The 18,058-nt window shown below is 37.9% G+C and overlaps 1 long non-coding RNA gene across 2 annotated transcripts; it reads right to left on the bottom strand.

Annotated features, from left to right (window-relative positions):
* Positions 1-11,487: 11,487 nt before the first annotated feature.
* On the bottom strand, positions 11,488-17,140 carry LOC127626249 (uncharacterized). 2 transcript variants are annotated; one of them, XR_007968431.1, is made up of 4 exons: positions 17,006-17,140; positions 15,587-15,748; positions 14,663-14,955; positions 11,488-11,974 (listed from the first exon to the last, which is right to left on the bottom strand). It is a non-coding gene; the product is annotated as an uncharacterized LOC127626249 (long non-coding RNA). The 2 variants fall into 2 exon arrangements; XR_007968430.1 differs by lacking the exon at positions 11,488-11,974 and having other exon boundaries at positions 14,603-14,955; positions 17,006-17,138.
* Between the last annotated feature and the right edge of the window lie 918 nt (positions 17,141-18,058).

The raw sequence follows: 18,058 nt of genomic DNA, 5'->3' as shown, positions 1-18,058 counted from the left end.
ACTCATCGGTTCCGTCATTGTAAGTGCCTCACTGTAACCTCCATTTTTTCTTTTTAAGAAAAGGATGGTGTCGATTGAGCTTAATTTGTATTGAACCCGGCAGATAACTTTAATGCATTGACCGCTTGTCTGCTAATCTTCAACATGTTTTACACTAAACAATCCTTTTGGAATTAAATATATGTGGCGTTTACTACAGTAAAATTGCTATTTTATAAGAGAACACCTGGACAATTTTGTGCCTAATGCCCCATTCATTTGGCCCATTGTACAAAGGGGCCTCAGTTAGTTATTGGAAAGCAGCAGATGCCCTAACCCCACCCCCACCCTAATCCTAACCATATGGAGTCTGTATGGTTGATCCCTGCAAGGAACAACCAAAGGCATCTTTCTCCCAAAGCGATTCATTTGTATGGTATCCGCAAACGGTGACTTACTAACGTAAAACGTTAGTTGACCGCTACACTCTTTCCTGTGGAGGTTGCTATCAAATTAAATAAATGAATCTGTGGATATGCTAAACTGAGATAACAACCTCCGTGTTTTTACCATAGGGGAGAGCGTAACTGTCAACTAGCATGCAACTCCCTTATGACAGGAAGTCACCATTTGCGGATACTGTACAAATGAACGGGGAGAGAAGAAAGACTACCTGTTGAAAAATAGTAAACTCCACACCAAGGCTATTGCATAATCTAAAATAATTGGTGGTGTTGTCTGGATTTCATAAATTATATAAAATATGACTTTTTATAAAATTCTATCCCTGTGCAATATTTTTTTTATCTCCTTCTCTCCCCAATTTTGAATTCCCAATTCCCACTACTTAGTAGATCCTCATGGTGGCGAGGTTACTCACCTCAATCTGGTGGCGGAGGACAAGACTCAGGTGCCTCCGCTTCCGAGAAGTCAATCCATGCATTTTATCAAGTGGTACATTGTGCATGAACCGACAGAGACTCCCAACATGTGGAGGCTCATGCTAATCACTGCGATCAATGCACAATTTACCACGTGCCCCCTTGAGAGCAAGAACCACTAATCTTGACCACAAAGGAGGTTACCCCATGTGACTCTACCCATCCTAGCAACCGGGCCAATTTGGTTGCTTAGGTGACCTGGCTGGAGTCACTCAGCACACCCTGGATTCGAACTTGTGACTCCAGGGGTGGTAGTCAGCATCAATAATCACTGAGATACCAGGCCGCTGTGCAATATTTATGAAAAATTAAATATGTGTCTTGTTTTGAAGGCTGCGTTCTCCGTAGGTCGCATCATCGAAGTTGTCTCGTTTCAGAAAAGTAGGGCAATCCAAATGCAGCCTTCGAATTTAACATTCTTTCACAGGAATTCTGAGGATGCATGAGGTGTATCCTTTGATGGCACTCACAACACACAATTAAACGGAAATGTCTAAAGAAATTACACCAATTTGCCTGTAAATATGATGTTCAAAAGCAAGTAATGTTAATTCACAAGTTGAAGTACCTCAGTAGACAGGTGCAGAGTATATAATATGTATACATTATATTAATATATAACTATAATAAAGTATTAGACTAAAAGTTCACCTGTAAAATCTATTTTCTTTGCTCTGGACATCATTATAACGCTCCTAAAATGTACCTCATACATTCCCTTCCAAAGGGACTTTGTTCCCTTCACAGTCAAAGTGCTCGCACTTGTTAAAGAGAGGTGTGCTGTCATAGCAACCATGATAAGTTCTGTTCTGTTTCGTTTTTTTTTTTTTTTGTCCTACGAATGTCAGGGGAGGGTACATATGTTACATATATCAGCACCACACTTTATTAGACTCAGACTGGACTCACAATTTATACTTCTCTTAAGTGTATTTTTATTGTATACGGTCTTCTTATTTTGTGTATACAGCATGTTATTTATTATTAGGTGTATATTGTGTTGTGTAACAGATGTTTATACTGTGTAATGTGCAAATTAGATGTTTATTGTAATTGTCATACCACTATGTTGCTTGGAACCGCACCCAAGACTTTCACCAACTGTTGGTTGAGTGACAATAAAGCGATTTGAAATATGCAATATACATAAAAAAAATTAAAAAAAAACCTAGAATGAAAAAATGTGTCACAGAGTGTGTTGGAAATTGTCCTTTAATTGGTCAGATACGACGGGTCTGAATAATAATTATATTATTCTGGAAACAACTGCTCACCCATTTCTGTGATCAGTATGTAGTAGCAATTTTGCTTCGTTTGTGTCAAATCTGTGTATTGCTTAAGAAATGTGCATTTAGTCTACTTTTAAATTGTAAAATATGTGGATAGTTCAGAATGTTCAAAGGCAAGATGACGCCTTACCTCGGACAAGAAGATTATTTCCAGTGGTCATCGGATTTTCGTAAACTACATCTGACATCCATCCATCCATCCATCGTCAACCGCTTATCCTGTGTACAGGGTCGCGGGGGGCTGGAGCCTATCCCAGCTAACATTGGGCGAAAGGCGGGGGACACCCTGGACAGGTCGCCAGTCCATCACAGGGCCACACATAGACAGACATACACTCACACTCACCTCCACATCCACACCTAGGGCAATTTTTTTGGAGACACCAATTAACCTAGCCTGCATGTCTTTTTGGATGGTGGGAGGAAGCCGGAGTACCCGGAGAGAACCCACGCAGACACGGAGAGAACATGCAAACTCCACACAGAAAGGCCGGGGCAACCAGGGTTTGAACCAACGACCTTCTTGCTGTGAGGCGACAGTGCTAACCGCTGCACCAGCGTGCCGACATCTGACATCATTATTAAAAAAATATACACTGGCAGCTAAAACTTCGGAATAATGTAGCCTACAGCTTTAGCTGTTTTGGAAGAAATTGGTACTTTAATTCACCAAAGTGGCATTCAGCTGATCACAAAGTATAGTCAGGACATTACTGCAACACCAAAACAGCACCATCACTATTTGAAGAAAAAAATAAAAATAAAAAGACATTTTCGATTAACTCTAGACAGACTGCATTTCCACCAGCCATCACTCCAACACCTTATCCTTGAGTAATCAGGCTAAATTGCTAATTTAGTTCTAGAAAATCACTTGCAATTATCTCAAACACAGCTGAAAACTATTTGGTTAATTAAATGAAGCTTGACATTGTCTTTGTGTTTGTTAGTTTGTTTGTTGACATTATGCAATAGACTGGCATGTCTTAAGGTCAATATTTCATGTACAACAGTAAAGAGAAGACTAAGGAGTGCAGGCCATATTGGAAGAATTGCAAAGAAAAGCCACTTTCGAAACAAAACAAAAAAGATTAGAGTGGGCAAAGAAACAACAGATAATTGGAAAAGAGTGTTATGGATCTTAACCCCATTGAGCATTTGTGGGATCAGTTAGAACGTAAGGTGTGTGAGAAGTGTCCAACAAGACAGCCACATATATGGCAAGTGCTACAGGAAGCGTGGGTTGAAATGTCCCTTGAGTATCTGGACAAACTGTCAGCAAGAATGCCAAGGATTTGCAAAGCTGCTACATGTGGAGAATTTTTTGACAAGAACTCTTTGACGTAGTTCTGATAATTCTTTTCAAATTGTAATAGTAATGTTTCACGTTATTAATGTCCTGACTTTACATTGTGAATAACTGAATGCCACTTTGGTGAATAAAAGTACCAATTTATTTCCATAAGAGCAAAATCTGTACATTATTCCAAACTTTTGGCTGCCAGTGTATATTTTTTGTCATTTAATGTAAAATACTAAATCAAATAACTATGTTTACAATTAAGTTAATGATTGTTAAAATGACAGACAAATTATATAATGAAAGTAATTTTTGAAAGTGGTCCTGCATCTATAGGTTTATGTCTTGCAGTTAAAGTTTTATAAAATAAAATAAAATCCAATGGAGAGAGAGTCTTCTTCACAAGCTCAAGGAATGATGATGAATATATTTTCAGTCATCTCCATGCTGGATTGTTTCAAGTTTGATTGGATGCTTAGACTATTGATTTAAATGTGAATGGATGCAAGGAATGGAATATTACAAATGTGGATACACTCGTTTCAATGCAACTATAATCTAATAAATATGTATTCATGTAATAATTGCATGATTTGATTTTATATTTGTTTGTGAAATGTTAAATTCTTTCAGAAATAATGAGAACCCACACATGGTGACTCAAGCGATTTACAGTGCCTTGCGAAAGTATTCAGCCCCCTTAAGTTAATACTTTGTAGCGCCACCTTTTCCTGCGATTACAGCTGTAAGTCGCTTGGGGTATGTCTCTATCAGTTTTGCACATCGAGAGACTGAAATTTTTGCCAATTCCTCCTTGCAAAACAGCTCGAGCTCAGTGAGGTTGGATGGAGAGCGTTTGTGAACAGCAGTTTTCAGTTCTTTCCACAGATTCTCGATTGGATTCAGGTCTGGACTTTGACTTGGCCATTCTAACACCTGGATATGTTTATTTGTGAACCATTCCATTGTAGATTTTGCTTTATGTTTTGGATCATTGTCTTGTTGGAAGACAAATCTCCGTCCCAGTCTCAGGTCTTTTGCAGACTCCATCAGGTTTTCTTCCAGAATGGTCCTGTATTTGGCTCCATCCATCTTCCCATCAATTTTAACCATCTTCCCTGTCCCTGCTGAAGAAAAGCAGACCCAAACCATGATGCTGCCACCACCATGTTTGACAGTGGGGATGGTGTGTTCAGGGTGATGAGCTGTGTTGCTTTTACGGCAAACATAAGATTTTGCATTGTTGCCAAAAAGTTCGATTTTGGTTTCATCTGACCAGAGCACCTTCTTCCACATGTTTGGTGTGTCTCCCAGGTGGCTTGTGGCAAACTTTAAACTTCACTTTTTATGGATATCTTTAAGAAATGGCTTTCTGCTTGCCACTCTTCCATAAAGGCCAGATTTGTGCAGTATACGACTGATTGTTGTCCTATGGACAGAGTCTCCCACCTCAGCTGTAGATCTCTGCAGTTCATCCAGAGTGATCATGGGCCTCTTGGCTGCATCTCTGATCAGTCTTCTCCTTGTATGAGCTGAAAGTTTAGAGGGACGGCCGGGTCTTGGTAGATTTGCAGTGGTCTGATACTCCTTCCATTTCAATATTATCGCTTGCACAGTGCTCCTTGGGATGTTTAAAGCTTGGGAAATCTTTCTGTATCCAAATCCGGCTTTAAACTTCTCCACAACAGTATCTCGGACCTGCCTGGTGTGTTCCTTGTTCTTCATGATGCGCTCTGTGCTTTAAACGGACCTCTGAGACTATCACAGAGCAGGTGCATTTATACGGAGACTTGATTACAAACAGGTGGATTCTATTTATCATCATTAGTCATTCAGGTCAACATTGGATCATTCAGAGATCCTCACTGAACTTCTGGAGAGAGTTTGCTGCACTGAAAGTAAAGGGGGCTGAATAATTTTGCACGCCCAATTTTTCAGTTTTTTATTTGTTAAAAAAGTTTTAAATATCCAATACATTTCGTTCCACTTCATGATTGTGTCCCACTTGTTGTTGATTCTTCACAAAAAATTACAGTTTTATATCTTTATGTTTGAAGCCTGAAATGTGGCAAAAGGTCGAAAAGTTCAAGGGGCCGAATACTTTCGCAGGGCACTGTATGTTTTAAGATGAATTTGGCCACGGCCACTGATCTAGAGTCAGCGTTCCCTCCCAGCTAGTAATTCAAGTTTGTAGGCCATATGAGGTGGGGGAACTGAGACATTTTACTGGCCAGGAGAAGGCTAATGCTGCATTCCATTTTTCTGGGAAGACTGAGCTCGGGACTCGTATCCATGCCATATCCGTAAAAAACAAACAAGAAATACGAGTTGGATGCGTTCCATTTACACACAACACGGCAAGGCCGAAAAAAAGATGGATGCCTCCAGGAAAGTAATTGTTGCACTAGCTCTTTCGGAGTGCATAGAGCTACAAAATAAGTATGCCCTTCTCTAAGAGAACGTCTAAGAGGCCTCGAGGAAGATGAGAGAAAGCGGAGAAGGTATGTTAGTGTTTCCGCATATTTGATTGTATCAAAACATATTAACCACCTTTTATTCGAACCAGCGGTGTAAACAACGTATAATTGCATTAAAAATTTGCCTAACTGGGTTTATGTGTAAAATAAATTTTATTACATGATCACAAAACTTTACTATATAATATATACTATATAATAATGTTCTCTAACCAGAGGGCTTTTCTAGGACACAAAGTAATATTAACGTTATGGATAACTTGTTAAATCATGATAACAGGAGTAAAGTAACCCTTGACTTCTTAAACCAAAATGCTCGATACTTTATTTGATCTTTAGATTTGATAATAAAGCTGTGTAAACTAGTAACCTCCCTTTGTATAGCCCTTGGATCCGATGAAATTGATAACAAAACAATAGTCTAACAACAAAAACGTTTTTTATGGGTTTTCCGTTGCAATTTCCAGCTCACATTTCTGCTCGGTTTGTAACGTTAGGCAGTGTTGTTGTAGCAAAATCAACCATTGTTCTTGTAGCAGCAGCGACCTAGCCAATTTGAGCTGTACCAGTTTAAAAACAACACATTGCACGGTAATTCACGCATAACAGGATTGGAACAACATGCCTATAGGCAACGGAAATACATTATTGTGTATATGACTTACTAAATTGGACACAAAAAAGACAAAAGTGCTAAAAAAAAAAAAAACTTTAAACCCACAGCATATTAACAGTCGATGCTCTTCGCAGCCATCTTGCTTACTGAACTCGGGGTCCTCTGAGTTCGTCCGAGTTTCCGGGACGTTCCATTTGTCAGTTCAGGTCGCGGAACTTGGAAAATAACTCAGAGCCACTGATCTATATAGATTAGTGCTCGGAGCTCCGACTTCCAAGACAAATGGAAGGCACAATAAGCCTCCCCAGCCTTATGGTGCATTCAGACCAGAGGCGTTAAGAGCTTCTAATCGACCGGAAGTCATTAATTTTCTATTGCAGTCAGCGTCACGCGGCAGCGAGAAGTCTAGGGCGGTGTGGGCATCAGAGGAAAGTTCAGCGGGCAACATTTTGGTAATGAGCTTTGACGCAGTTCGGCAGCAACCTATTGGAGTATAGAAGTGCTCCGCTCAAGCGAAGTCTAGAGAAAACAACAGTGTAAACTTTGGTTCCCACCAAACATTAGTTTCAAAGACAAAATGGAGGAGAAACGGATTATTGCCGTGGCGGGTTTTCCCGTGATATATGATCTGTACCTGTTTGCTTACGGATGGATGGATGGATGGATGGATGGATGGATATATATATATATATATATATATATATATATATATATATATATATATATATATATATTAGGGCTGCTGACGTCCAGAGCCATATAGAGAGAGAGTTGCGACAACTCCATTGACTCCAATGGAATGTTTTTTTTATAGCAATGGCGGCTCGTGGAGCCTCTCAATAGTTCCCGGAAGTAGCAGCAAACACATGACCCGCCGTAGAGATGCATTAGAACAACCCGTTTGCGACACACTTTTAAAAGGTGAGACGTTTAAAGAACAATATTATCTTATTCTGTATATTATCAGTACATCTAAATAAAAATAACTTGTAAATTAAAACCTTATAGTTGAGTATTACTCATTAAATTAGGAGATAAGGGATGTTATCGGATAACTAACAGATTAGGCAAGGATTGGAGCTGGATAAAGTATTGTATTTTAAAATATAATTTACTCCTGTGATGCCAAGCTGAATTGTCAGCCTCATTACTTTTGAACGGCAGTTTATATACGAGTATGCTTAAGTTGTTTTAAAGCTGAATATATTCTGTATATGAATAAGTATTGTAAGAATTATACATTAGATATATAATATTTATAATACATAAATAATTATATTACTATATATAGAATTGTAAACAATAAGCTTCATTTCACTAAATTTTACATTTACGTAACTGCTGCTATAGTTAATTGACCCATTGTGCGGTGCGAGCTGGAAATCACCTGTCACCAGCCTGTCTCTGTACTATCTGAAAAGTCATAAATATGACATTAGTTACCATGAGATTAGTGAAAACAATGAACATGAGGTAACATAAAAAGGCAACAGAAACCCTAGCCTGAAATAAGTTGAGGCAAATAACGTTAAGCGAACTCTAATCTTCAAATATTAGCTGATTTGATCTTTAAAAAAACAACATCGCTGTAACAACATACATGCTAAATACATATGTCGGTGTGTTACATAAATATATAAAATAAATGCATTTATTGACTACTAATTACCAGAAATCGCTGTTCTGTCACTCTACTCTAACAGTTTGAAATGCCCGCCAAAGCCCTTCCTGGAACCATAGACATAATAAATACATATTGGCCACTTTGGAACGTTGCTGCGATACGTCAACGCGTCCGCCATTTTGCGGAGGGCAAGACTGCGCTGTAATCAAATGCAAGTAAACGGGTGAGTTGCGGTTTTTCTGGATAAAAACAAAAATAACGTTTACATTTATCAACCGATTTCAGTGGTTCGTACATGGTGTACAGAAAGTTCCATCTCTAGTTATTTAAAATCTCGATAGTTAGACTTATAACATTTTATTTTTTAAATAAGGAATTGTCAAAGCTCAGGCTTGTCATGTATTTGGCTTTTTATTCTTGTAAAAGAATTGTGAAGACCCCCATACTCAGATATAATTTAATTTTCATATTAAATGAAATAAAGTTTTCTTATTGTGGAAAAAACATTTTCTGTCTTTAATCCGATTTTAGCTTCTCTTATGCTTACAATTGAGCCATTGAGAAAATAAAACAAATCAGCAAATCACACATGCAGGTGCTTTCTGTATTTTTATAGCACTAAAATATTGGATATTTAGAGATAGATACTCCAAATATACAATAACAAAGATAACTGATGGATCCTTTATGATAATACATATTATATGGACGGTCCAACTACAGTGCAATGCAAATAGTAAATATAAGATAAAGTGAGAAATAATAGTAGGCTAAATAGTTTAGTGTATAGTCAATAAAATAAACAAACAGTATACAGCAAATAAAATAGTAATGAATAGTATAATTATATAATATCATAAGTACAATAATATAATAATTATAGGTAATAGCATATACTTTACGTATAATACTATAATAATAGCAATAGAATATGAAATATTAATTACAGAATATAGTCAATAAAAATTAATAAGTTAAATAGTGACTAGTACAATAATTTAACACCATAACTATAATAGATTGATAAATCGCAAGTGGTATAATATAATAATAGCAAATACAATGTAATATTAATTGCAGAATAATATAGACAATAATAAAAATAGTAAATTACTCATTTCACTGCTATCCATCAATCATCTATAATCACTCATCCTTTGTTGGGTCACAGGGGGTTAGAGCTAAAACCCTTTGAAAAGAACTGCTTTGTATAGCTTTTTTCTTGAGTTGCCACTCTGTAGTGTCAGAGTGTTAAGTTTGGCAATGTGGTGCATCCTCAGTTTGTGAAAGACAGACACAACTAATGACAAGTGAGAAAAATTATGGTTGTCAATTCCAAACTGTGTTTCCTCTATGTGCTCCTTGAGAAAAAACACATCTTCAGAACCAATCTCAGGAAATTTACTTTATAATATAAAATATAAGATAAAACTATACTATAAATCATGTCAACTCATGTCTCAACTTTCACAGCTCGCAAGCAAGCTATTTTAGTCTGACTAACTCCGGTGGCCAACTAACGTTACTATTACTAATTACATAACGACCAAAAACAAATGTTCAGTCTTACTCGTGAAAAGTAATTCCCCGAGACCTGTTTTATGGAAGAATTAATTGGACTTTAATATTTGTAACCCACAGAAGACAATCTACAAATGTGTACAATGATGCGCAAATATTTCACTATCTGCAAATGTGTATATTTACATTTGTGATACGTAAAATCATATCCACAAAAATACAGGGTGATGTGTACAACACAAAACTGTTTTTACACATTTGCAGATTACTTCCTGTGAATTTGTGGGTCACGTTACATTTGTAAGTTCCTTTTTACACATTTGTGGAATTTTGTCCAATGTGTAGTGCAGAGATCTGTAAATAAACATATACACAAATATCTCACAACCTAAAACATGTATTTTTACATTTGTGTTGTGTAAAATCATATTGACAAAAATAATGTGTGATTTGTAAATACACACAATTTAATCTGTACAAATATCTTTTTATTTCACATACAAAGTGTGATTTACGCCTTTGTGGATCCATTTCTACACACAAAACTGTTTTTACGGATTTGTGGATTGCTTCCGGCAATTTGCAGGTCACGTGACATTTGCAACGCCTTTTTACACATTTGTGGATTTTTGTCCACTCTGTCCCGCTGCGATCTGCAAAAAGACATTTGTAAGGCGTACGTGTGAGAGCAGTTAATTAGCCACACCAGCAGGTGGCGGTAGCGACATTTTCTCCCATGAATTGAGAGGATATCGACGACTGCACAGTCTATGCCACTGCAAGGAGATATCAATCATCGACTGTGGGTTGTTTTCAACCAGTAGGTGATGGTGATAAAATGGAGAATCTTCAACCCAACGCTCGTGATCCAGGAGCGGGTTCATCCTCGTCATCTCCAGGTAAATCTGCGATGCCTACAGTTTGCTAACGTTGTGTTAGCTGTGGTAAGTTAGTTGGGCAACGTAAGCTCGCGTGAAATCATTTAGTTAAATCGAGATATTTTATGTTTCACAGTAATTGGTAGTTCACACTACAACTGTAAATAACTAGACATTAGGCTTTATGCACAGCTTCACTACTTCCTGAACTTCAGCCAGCCCTTTGTTTCTTGTCTGCCATTATTGGACAAACTGATTAATCCAGGTGTGCCTGTTTATTGTTACTGAGGCCAGGCACACCTGGATTAACCAGTTTGTCCAATAATGGCAGACAGGAAACAAAGGGCTGGCTGAAGTTCAGGAAGTAGTGAAGCTGCCAGACTCATCCACCCTGTAAACTATGTCTGCATAATCAACAATTGTTCTTTCAGTTGAGAAGTTATTATTTTTCTGACTAGTTGTAAAAACAGTTATCGCTGTCAACTGAGCATTATACATTCTGTTTTCATGGTGATAGGATCAGTGGGCCAGGACAGTTGTCCTGATCACTGCAAAATGATCATTCACCTAAAAACTCTAAACAATTATGTCTGGTGTGTTTCTGTTAGATGACTATGGCAATGATTTTCTCAAAAATGTTACTAAGCCTTCCCTTTTTTTTAGCAGCACCCTGGGCTCATCTCCTGTCCAAGCTGTTACTGGACTCCGATTCTGACACTTTCTAGGCTACCTCGGCTGACCCACTGGACTCCATTCCATCTAAACTTTTTTGTAGGCCTTACAAGTGTATTTAGGTAACTATCGATTCTATACTGTATTGCTTTACGTTCATATTTAAATAAATGAGCTGAAAATGTTTGTAGTATTCTATTCAATTTTATTTATATAGCTCCAAATCACAACAACACTTATCTCACAGCACTTTTCATCAAGAGCAGGTCTAGACCGTACTCTCTGATGTTATTTACAGAAACCCAACAATGCAAGCGCTAGGCTACAGAGGCAAGGTTCCTTTTAAGAGGCAGAAACCTTGAGCAGAACCATGGCCCAGGGTGGGTGGCCATCTGCCTCAACCGGTTGGGGGCGAGAGAAAGAGACAGAGCCAGAGGGAGGGAGGAGCAGCCTACACAATATACACACAGAGGTACAGACAGTAGCGGCAATGTTGCCATAGACAGAGCGAATAATGGTACAGATATTCATAGCAATGTTTATGATAATAGTTGCAATGATAATAGTAATAGGACTAGTAACAATAATCGTAACAGAGGGTGTCCCACAGGAACATGGGGGCAGCAGGTGACTCGCAACCACAGATCCAGACTCCACAGCTCCAGAGCCAGAAACACCTGCAGAAAGTGATAGGAGGGAGAGGAGAGGGACGAGAGAGCAGTCTTCTAGTCTACATTTTCATGATTTAATACATGAAGTTGTGTGGACTACACAAAATGTTGAACCTTCCTGTCAGTTATATAATGCTTTGTAAAAGTACATTATTACCAGACATTCTTTATTCGATAAATCCCACTCAGGGATATTGGATTCCAATAAGTTGTAACATACTGTGATGTAAAATGACTGAAGCTGCTCTATACAGTATATTTATAGATTCCACCCTCTCCCACCACATTGAAGGTAGAATACAATCAATTCAAATAGTGTTAAAACACCAGTTCCTCCCTCTCCCCATCTTTGTCCATACTAAAAAGAAGAGATGAAACATTGTGAATAATATGGACAAACTAACAGAGCAAAGTATGCAGTATATTTATTCTCCTTCATAAGTTGCCTTGCATTTTGTCTTTTTGTGGGTTACTCAGATGGTGAGTGGTTTACATAATCATACAACTCTACAACCCACTAGTGCCAGCAAACAATTAACAGCCCCGGGCTGAAGGACTGTGGCACAGCTTCATGTCTAAACATGGACATAACAATGAATCTCTATTTTGTAAAAAGGTTACAAAGACTCCTTAACAATTATATAGTATTTGTGCATTCAATATTTTCATATTTAAAAAAAAAAAAAAAAAAATGCAATTTCACATAGCAACATCTACAATTGAAATTGCCTCAGGGCGCTTTATATAGCCCAGACCATGAACCGCCTACATTAGAGTAACCACTACATGTACAGTGCTGAGCTAAAGTTATTTTGTATCCACATAGCATTAGTATACAGGTGCTGGTCGTATAATTAGAATATCATTAAAAGGTTGATTTATTTCAGTAATTTCATTCAAAAAGTGAAACTTGTACAATGTATACATTCATTAAGCACAGACTGATATATTTCAAGTGTTCATTTCATTTAATTGTGATGATTACAACTGACAACTAATGAAAATCCCAAATTCAGTATCTCCGAAAATTAGAATATTACTTAATACCAATACAAAAAAAGGATTTTTAGAAATGTTGGCCAACTGAAAAGTATGAACATGAAAAGTATGAGCATGTACAGCACTCAATACTTAGTTGGTGCTCCTTTTGCCTGAATTACAGCAGCAATGCGGCGTGGCATGGAGTTGATCAGTCTGTGGCACTGCTCAGGTGTTATGAGAGCCCAGGTTGCTCTGACAGTGGCCTTCAGCTCTTCTGCATTGTTGGGTCTGGCGTATCGCTTCTTCCTCTTCACAATACCCCACAGATTTTCTATAGGGTTAAGGTCAGGCAAGTTTGCAGGCCAATTAAGAACAGGGATACCATGGTCCTTAAACCAGGTACTGGTAGCGTTGGCACTGTGTGCAGGTGCCAAGTCCTGTTGGAAGATGAAATCTGCATCTCCATAAAGTTGAAGCATGAAGTGCTCTAAAGCTTCCTGGTAGACGGCTGCGTTGACCGTGGACCTCAGAAAACACAGTGGACCAACACCAGCAGATGACATGGCACCCCAAACCATCACTGACTGTGGAAACTTTACACTGGACTTCAAGCAACGTGGATTCTGTGCCTCTCCTCTCTTCCTCCAGACTCTGGGACCTTGATTTCCAAAGGAAATGCAAAATTTACTTTCATCAGATAACATAACTTTAGACCACTCAGCAGCAGTCCAGTCCTTTTTGTCTTTAGCCCAGGCGAGACGCTTCTGACGCTGTGTCTTGTTCAAGAGTGGCTTGACACAAGGAATAAGACAGCTGAAGCCCATGTCTTGCATACGTCTGTGCGTGGTGGTTCTTGAAGCACTGACTCCAGCTGCAGTCCACTCTTTGTGAATCTCCACCACATTTTTGAATGGGTTTTGTTTCACAATCCTCTCCAGGGTGTGGTTATCCCTATTGCTTGTACACTTTTTTCTACCACATCTTTTCCTTCCCTTCGCCTCTCTATTAATGTGCTTGGACACAGAGCTCTGTGAACAGCCAGCCTCTTTAGCAATGACCTTTTGTGTCTTGCCGTCCTTGTGCAAGGTGTCAATAGTTGTCTTTTGGACAGCTGTGAAGTCATCAGTCTTCCCCATGATTATGTAGCCTACAGAACTAGACTGAGAGACCATTTAAAGGCCTTTGCAGGTGTTTTGAGTTAATTAGCTGATTACAGTGTGGCACCTGGTGTCTTCAATTTTGAACCTTTTCACAATGTTCTAATTTTCTGAGATACTGATTTGGGGGTTTTCATTAGTTGTCAGTTATAATCATCAAAATTAAAAGGAATGAACACTTACTTATTATATCAGTCTGTGTGGAATGAATGTATACATTATACAAGTTTCACGTTTTGAATGGAATTACTGAAATAAATCAACTTTTTGATGATATTCCAATTATATGACCAGCACCTGTACACTAATGCTATGTGGATACAAAATGCATCTTCACTTGACCAAGACTGAACGACCATCGTTGGCATCTTCACCTGAGGCCAATAGGTTACGTTTGTTCAGTTTCCTGGGAAGTGATGAAAGGACCACATTGTAAGTGGGGGATAAGTGGTGGCGTAGACCCCTCTTCTGTTAAGCAACGGCTTCTCAACCCGGTGTAGATGGCTTCCTTGACACCTCTTTCAAACCATCCATCTTCTCTGTCTAAAATGTGCACCTGGTGGTCCTCAAACGAGTGTCCTCTGTCCTTCAGATGTAGGTAAACTGTTGAGTCTTGACCTGAGGAGTTGGCCCTTCTGTGTTGAGCCATGCGTCTGTGAAGTGGTGGTTTAGTTTCCCCAACTGTGCGGTCTTTGGGTGGACCATCATCTGTCTTAGTGTGTTCTTGGGTTTAAAAAACACAGGGATGTTGTGTTTCTTCAAAATCCTACTGAGTTTCTCTGATACTACAGAAATATTTCAGGCCTTTTCTTGTTTCTTTGTGCCCCACGATAGAAACCAGGAAATTGTCTACAAAAATATAAAATACGGTGGTTAAAAAAGGAATGTCACCTGATCAAAATAATGGTTTCAGAGAATGGCGAGAACAAGACATAAATCAAAAATTAGGCAAGTACAAGCCTTAGAAAGAATCACAATGGCCACACTTAAGCAGATACATGACAATGACTAGCTCCACCTACAAAACCTAAAAATGGTTTTATTCGACAGCTATGCAAAATGACATTCCTTGCACTTTACCATAAATAGTGGGATATTTTATTTGTTGATTAAAACTCAACGGAGTAAAATTTTCCCCACAGGTGACTCATTTGTATTAGATGTTGTAAGAAAAAAAATATGTTACATGATGTATATCTGTAAAGATTCTCAGTCATCCAGGTCATAGTTATCCAAACAAGGTTAAAGTCAAGGGCAACATGATGTACATTTTTAATTTGAGCTTTTAAGTAGCTTTAGTTAACCAAAATAGATTTCTCCCAAGGGTAGCTTAGTTGTAGTTCAGCGTCTTTCAGTGTCAACTGTCAACTTTGAAAGCTATGCTTTAAAAATTGCTTTTCCAACACTGAATATAGAGTACTAATTCAGAGCTTAGAAGAAATGACTATACGTGTATAATTATTTAAAAACATTTAATTACCTTCTTAACTCATGCTGGACCCTCTCACTGGGTGTTGAAGGAGTCCTAGTAGCCTGCCCTGTAGCCTGCTCTGTCGTCTGCTCTGGCCTGGCCTGTTAAATTTCTTGAAATTATATTTATCAGGGCCTTGGCGGCAGATTCAACTGTACTTTGTGGTCCATCCTGATTTCAAGAGAGAAAGACAGAAAGACAGAAATGCATTAGTATTACAATTATCATTAACATGTAATAACTATCATTCTACAACTATTAAGATTTTTAACAAGGGTTGCAATAAAATTGGGATAAAAAAAAGACAGGGTCCTATGATTGCCCCACATTGGTGAAAAGATTTGTTGTTATCATCAGTAGTTACACTGCAGTTTACAAAGTCAATTTAAACCAAGTGTCTTCATATCACCTTCTTCATATCATTAATTTTACACTTCTTTCTGTTGTAGTATGTTTATATTACTGTTATTGTGTAGTAGTACAATACAAATATTTTGACAAATTCTACTTTATGATTATTTGATTGAGTTTTTTCTAGATAACTGTAAGATTTTATGTGGATGTTCATGTGGACGTTAAAACATCAGCATAACTAACAGCAGCAAAATAAATAAAATACTGAAGATCACAAATAAGTAGATCTACATAATACAACGTATGTCTACATAGTATAGCGTATTGAAAAGTTAAATATTAAAGCAAAGAGTAAAGATAGTTGTAGTTTCCAAGGTTTTCAAAACTTATACTTTATGGCGTTTTGGATATTTATTATGTTCGTTATTTCAAAATAATCCGTGTAGGGAAACAGAGTTTGCCATAGAGAGCACCGTCATGAAGTTTGACTAGAGGGCAAAGCGTTTTTGAAAAGCCGTTAACGGTTAATTACAATTACAGTGCTAGATCTAGACGTCCAATGGTTTAAAAATCAACCTATAGTGTACAGTGAGGTTAAATTGACACCTAAAGGTGTAACGTTACGAAATGCATTGTTTAATTTTGGTGGGCAAGACGTAACGTTATGCCTGTCCATAACCTTTTCCGAGTAACGTTAACATTACCAGCCACTTTAGCTGTCTAGACAAGAAGTACTGAGACAACAGACACGTGGGATTAACTTACTTTGGTTCCCTAGATGGAAATATTAACACAAATGCCCAGAACTAACAGTACATGATGCAATAAGTCAAGATAGGCCATTCCAAGAGATACCATCAGACATTTGGCCCTGGGTGGCTAGTAACGTAACGTTAGCTTAAACAAGAAGAACGTAACATTAACGTTAATTTTAAGCTAGCAAGTCAGATCGTTAAGGTTTTAGCTGAACTAAGCTGGACACTGCATCAACCCATTAACGTTACATTACATACTGTTTCCTCAACTTACAGTTATTATCATTATTTTGATTGATCAAGAAAACCTGTTACTTACGGTTTGCAGCGGGTTTGCTTTCGATTTCCTGACGCCATGGTATGCCATGCAGCTCATAGTATGACACTCATGATGCTCTTTCAGGTTCTATGTGTGTCATAGACTGTGTGTGCTTGCACCGCCACCTGCTGGTGTGGCTAATTAACTGCTCTCACACGTACGCCTTACAAATGTCTTTTTGCAGATCGCAGCGGGACAGAGTGGACAAAAATCCACAAATGTGTAAAAAGGCGTTGCAAATGTCACGTGACCTGCAAATTGCCCGGAAGCAATCCACAAATGCGTAAAAACAGTTTTGTGTGTAGAAATGGATCCACAAAGGCGTAAATCACACTTTGTATGTGAAATAAAAAGATATTTGTACAGATTAAATTGTGTGTATTTACAAATCACAAAATAAAATTGCAAATGGCGGACGTAAACACCGGAGGCGGCAACTTTTATAAATGTAAGTAACTATTTTATTAATACAAATAAATCTGTAGCAAGATATAACTAAGTAAAATTATACATATTGATGGATTAATTTATAATTGGCCACTAACTCCGCTTAAATGCAATTTTTGACTCGAAACTAGCAAGTGTAATTTTTACTGTCGAGATTTCACATAGCAAATGATAATTTGTTGGATTCTTCACATATATTATTTATAACATGTAACTACTGTATTCGCATATGCCTTAGAAAATAATGTACCGAAGATTTCTATTGTTTTAGGCATGGATGAATACGTAAAGCGTCTCATAATGAGCAGGATGGCCAATGGGCATCTCTTCTCTGGGCGCAGGAACGCAGCCCTGTTTCGATGGGAGTGAGTTTGTAGATTTCTTTTCCTCAGAAATTAGTAGAGTTCAGTTTCATTTTATATGAGTAAATAGTAATATTTAAGTTATTACGTTACATGTACTACAGAACTGTTCTGAAAGAGATGGGGTTGCTTGGTGTGGTAACCCCTGCCACAAAGTGGGAAAAATTTAACCTACAAGGTAAATTCATCTTAATAATATATGCAGTTCTGCTTGTAAATTTACATAATTTGCTTCATCTGCAAG

Source organism: Xyrauchen texanus, chromosome 32 (genome assembly GCF_025860055.1).
Source record: "Xyrauchen texanus isolate HMW12.3.18 chromosome 32, RBS_HiC_50CHRs, whole genome shotgun sequence".
NCBI lineage: Eukaryota > Metazoa > Chordata > Actinopteri > Cypriniformes > Catostomidae > Xyrauchen > Xyrauchen texanus.
The sequence above is the reverse complement of the archived record's forward strand: the minus strand, read 5'-3'. Positions and strand labels throughout refer to the sequence as shown.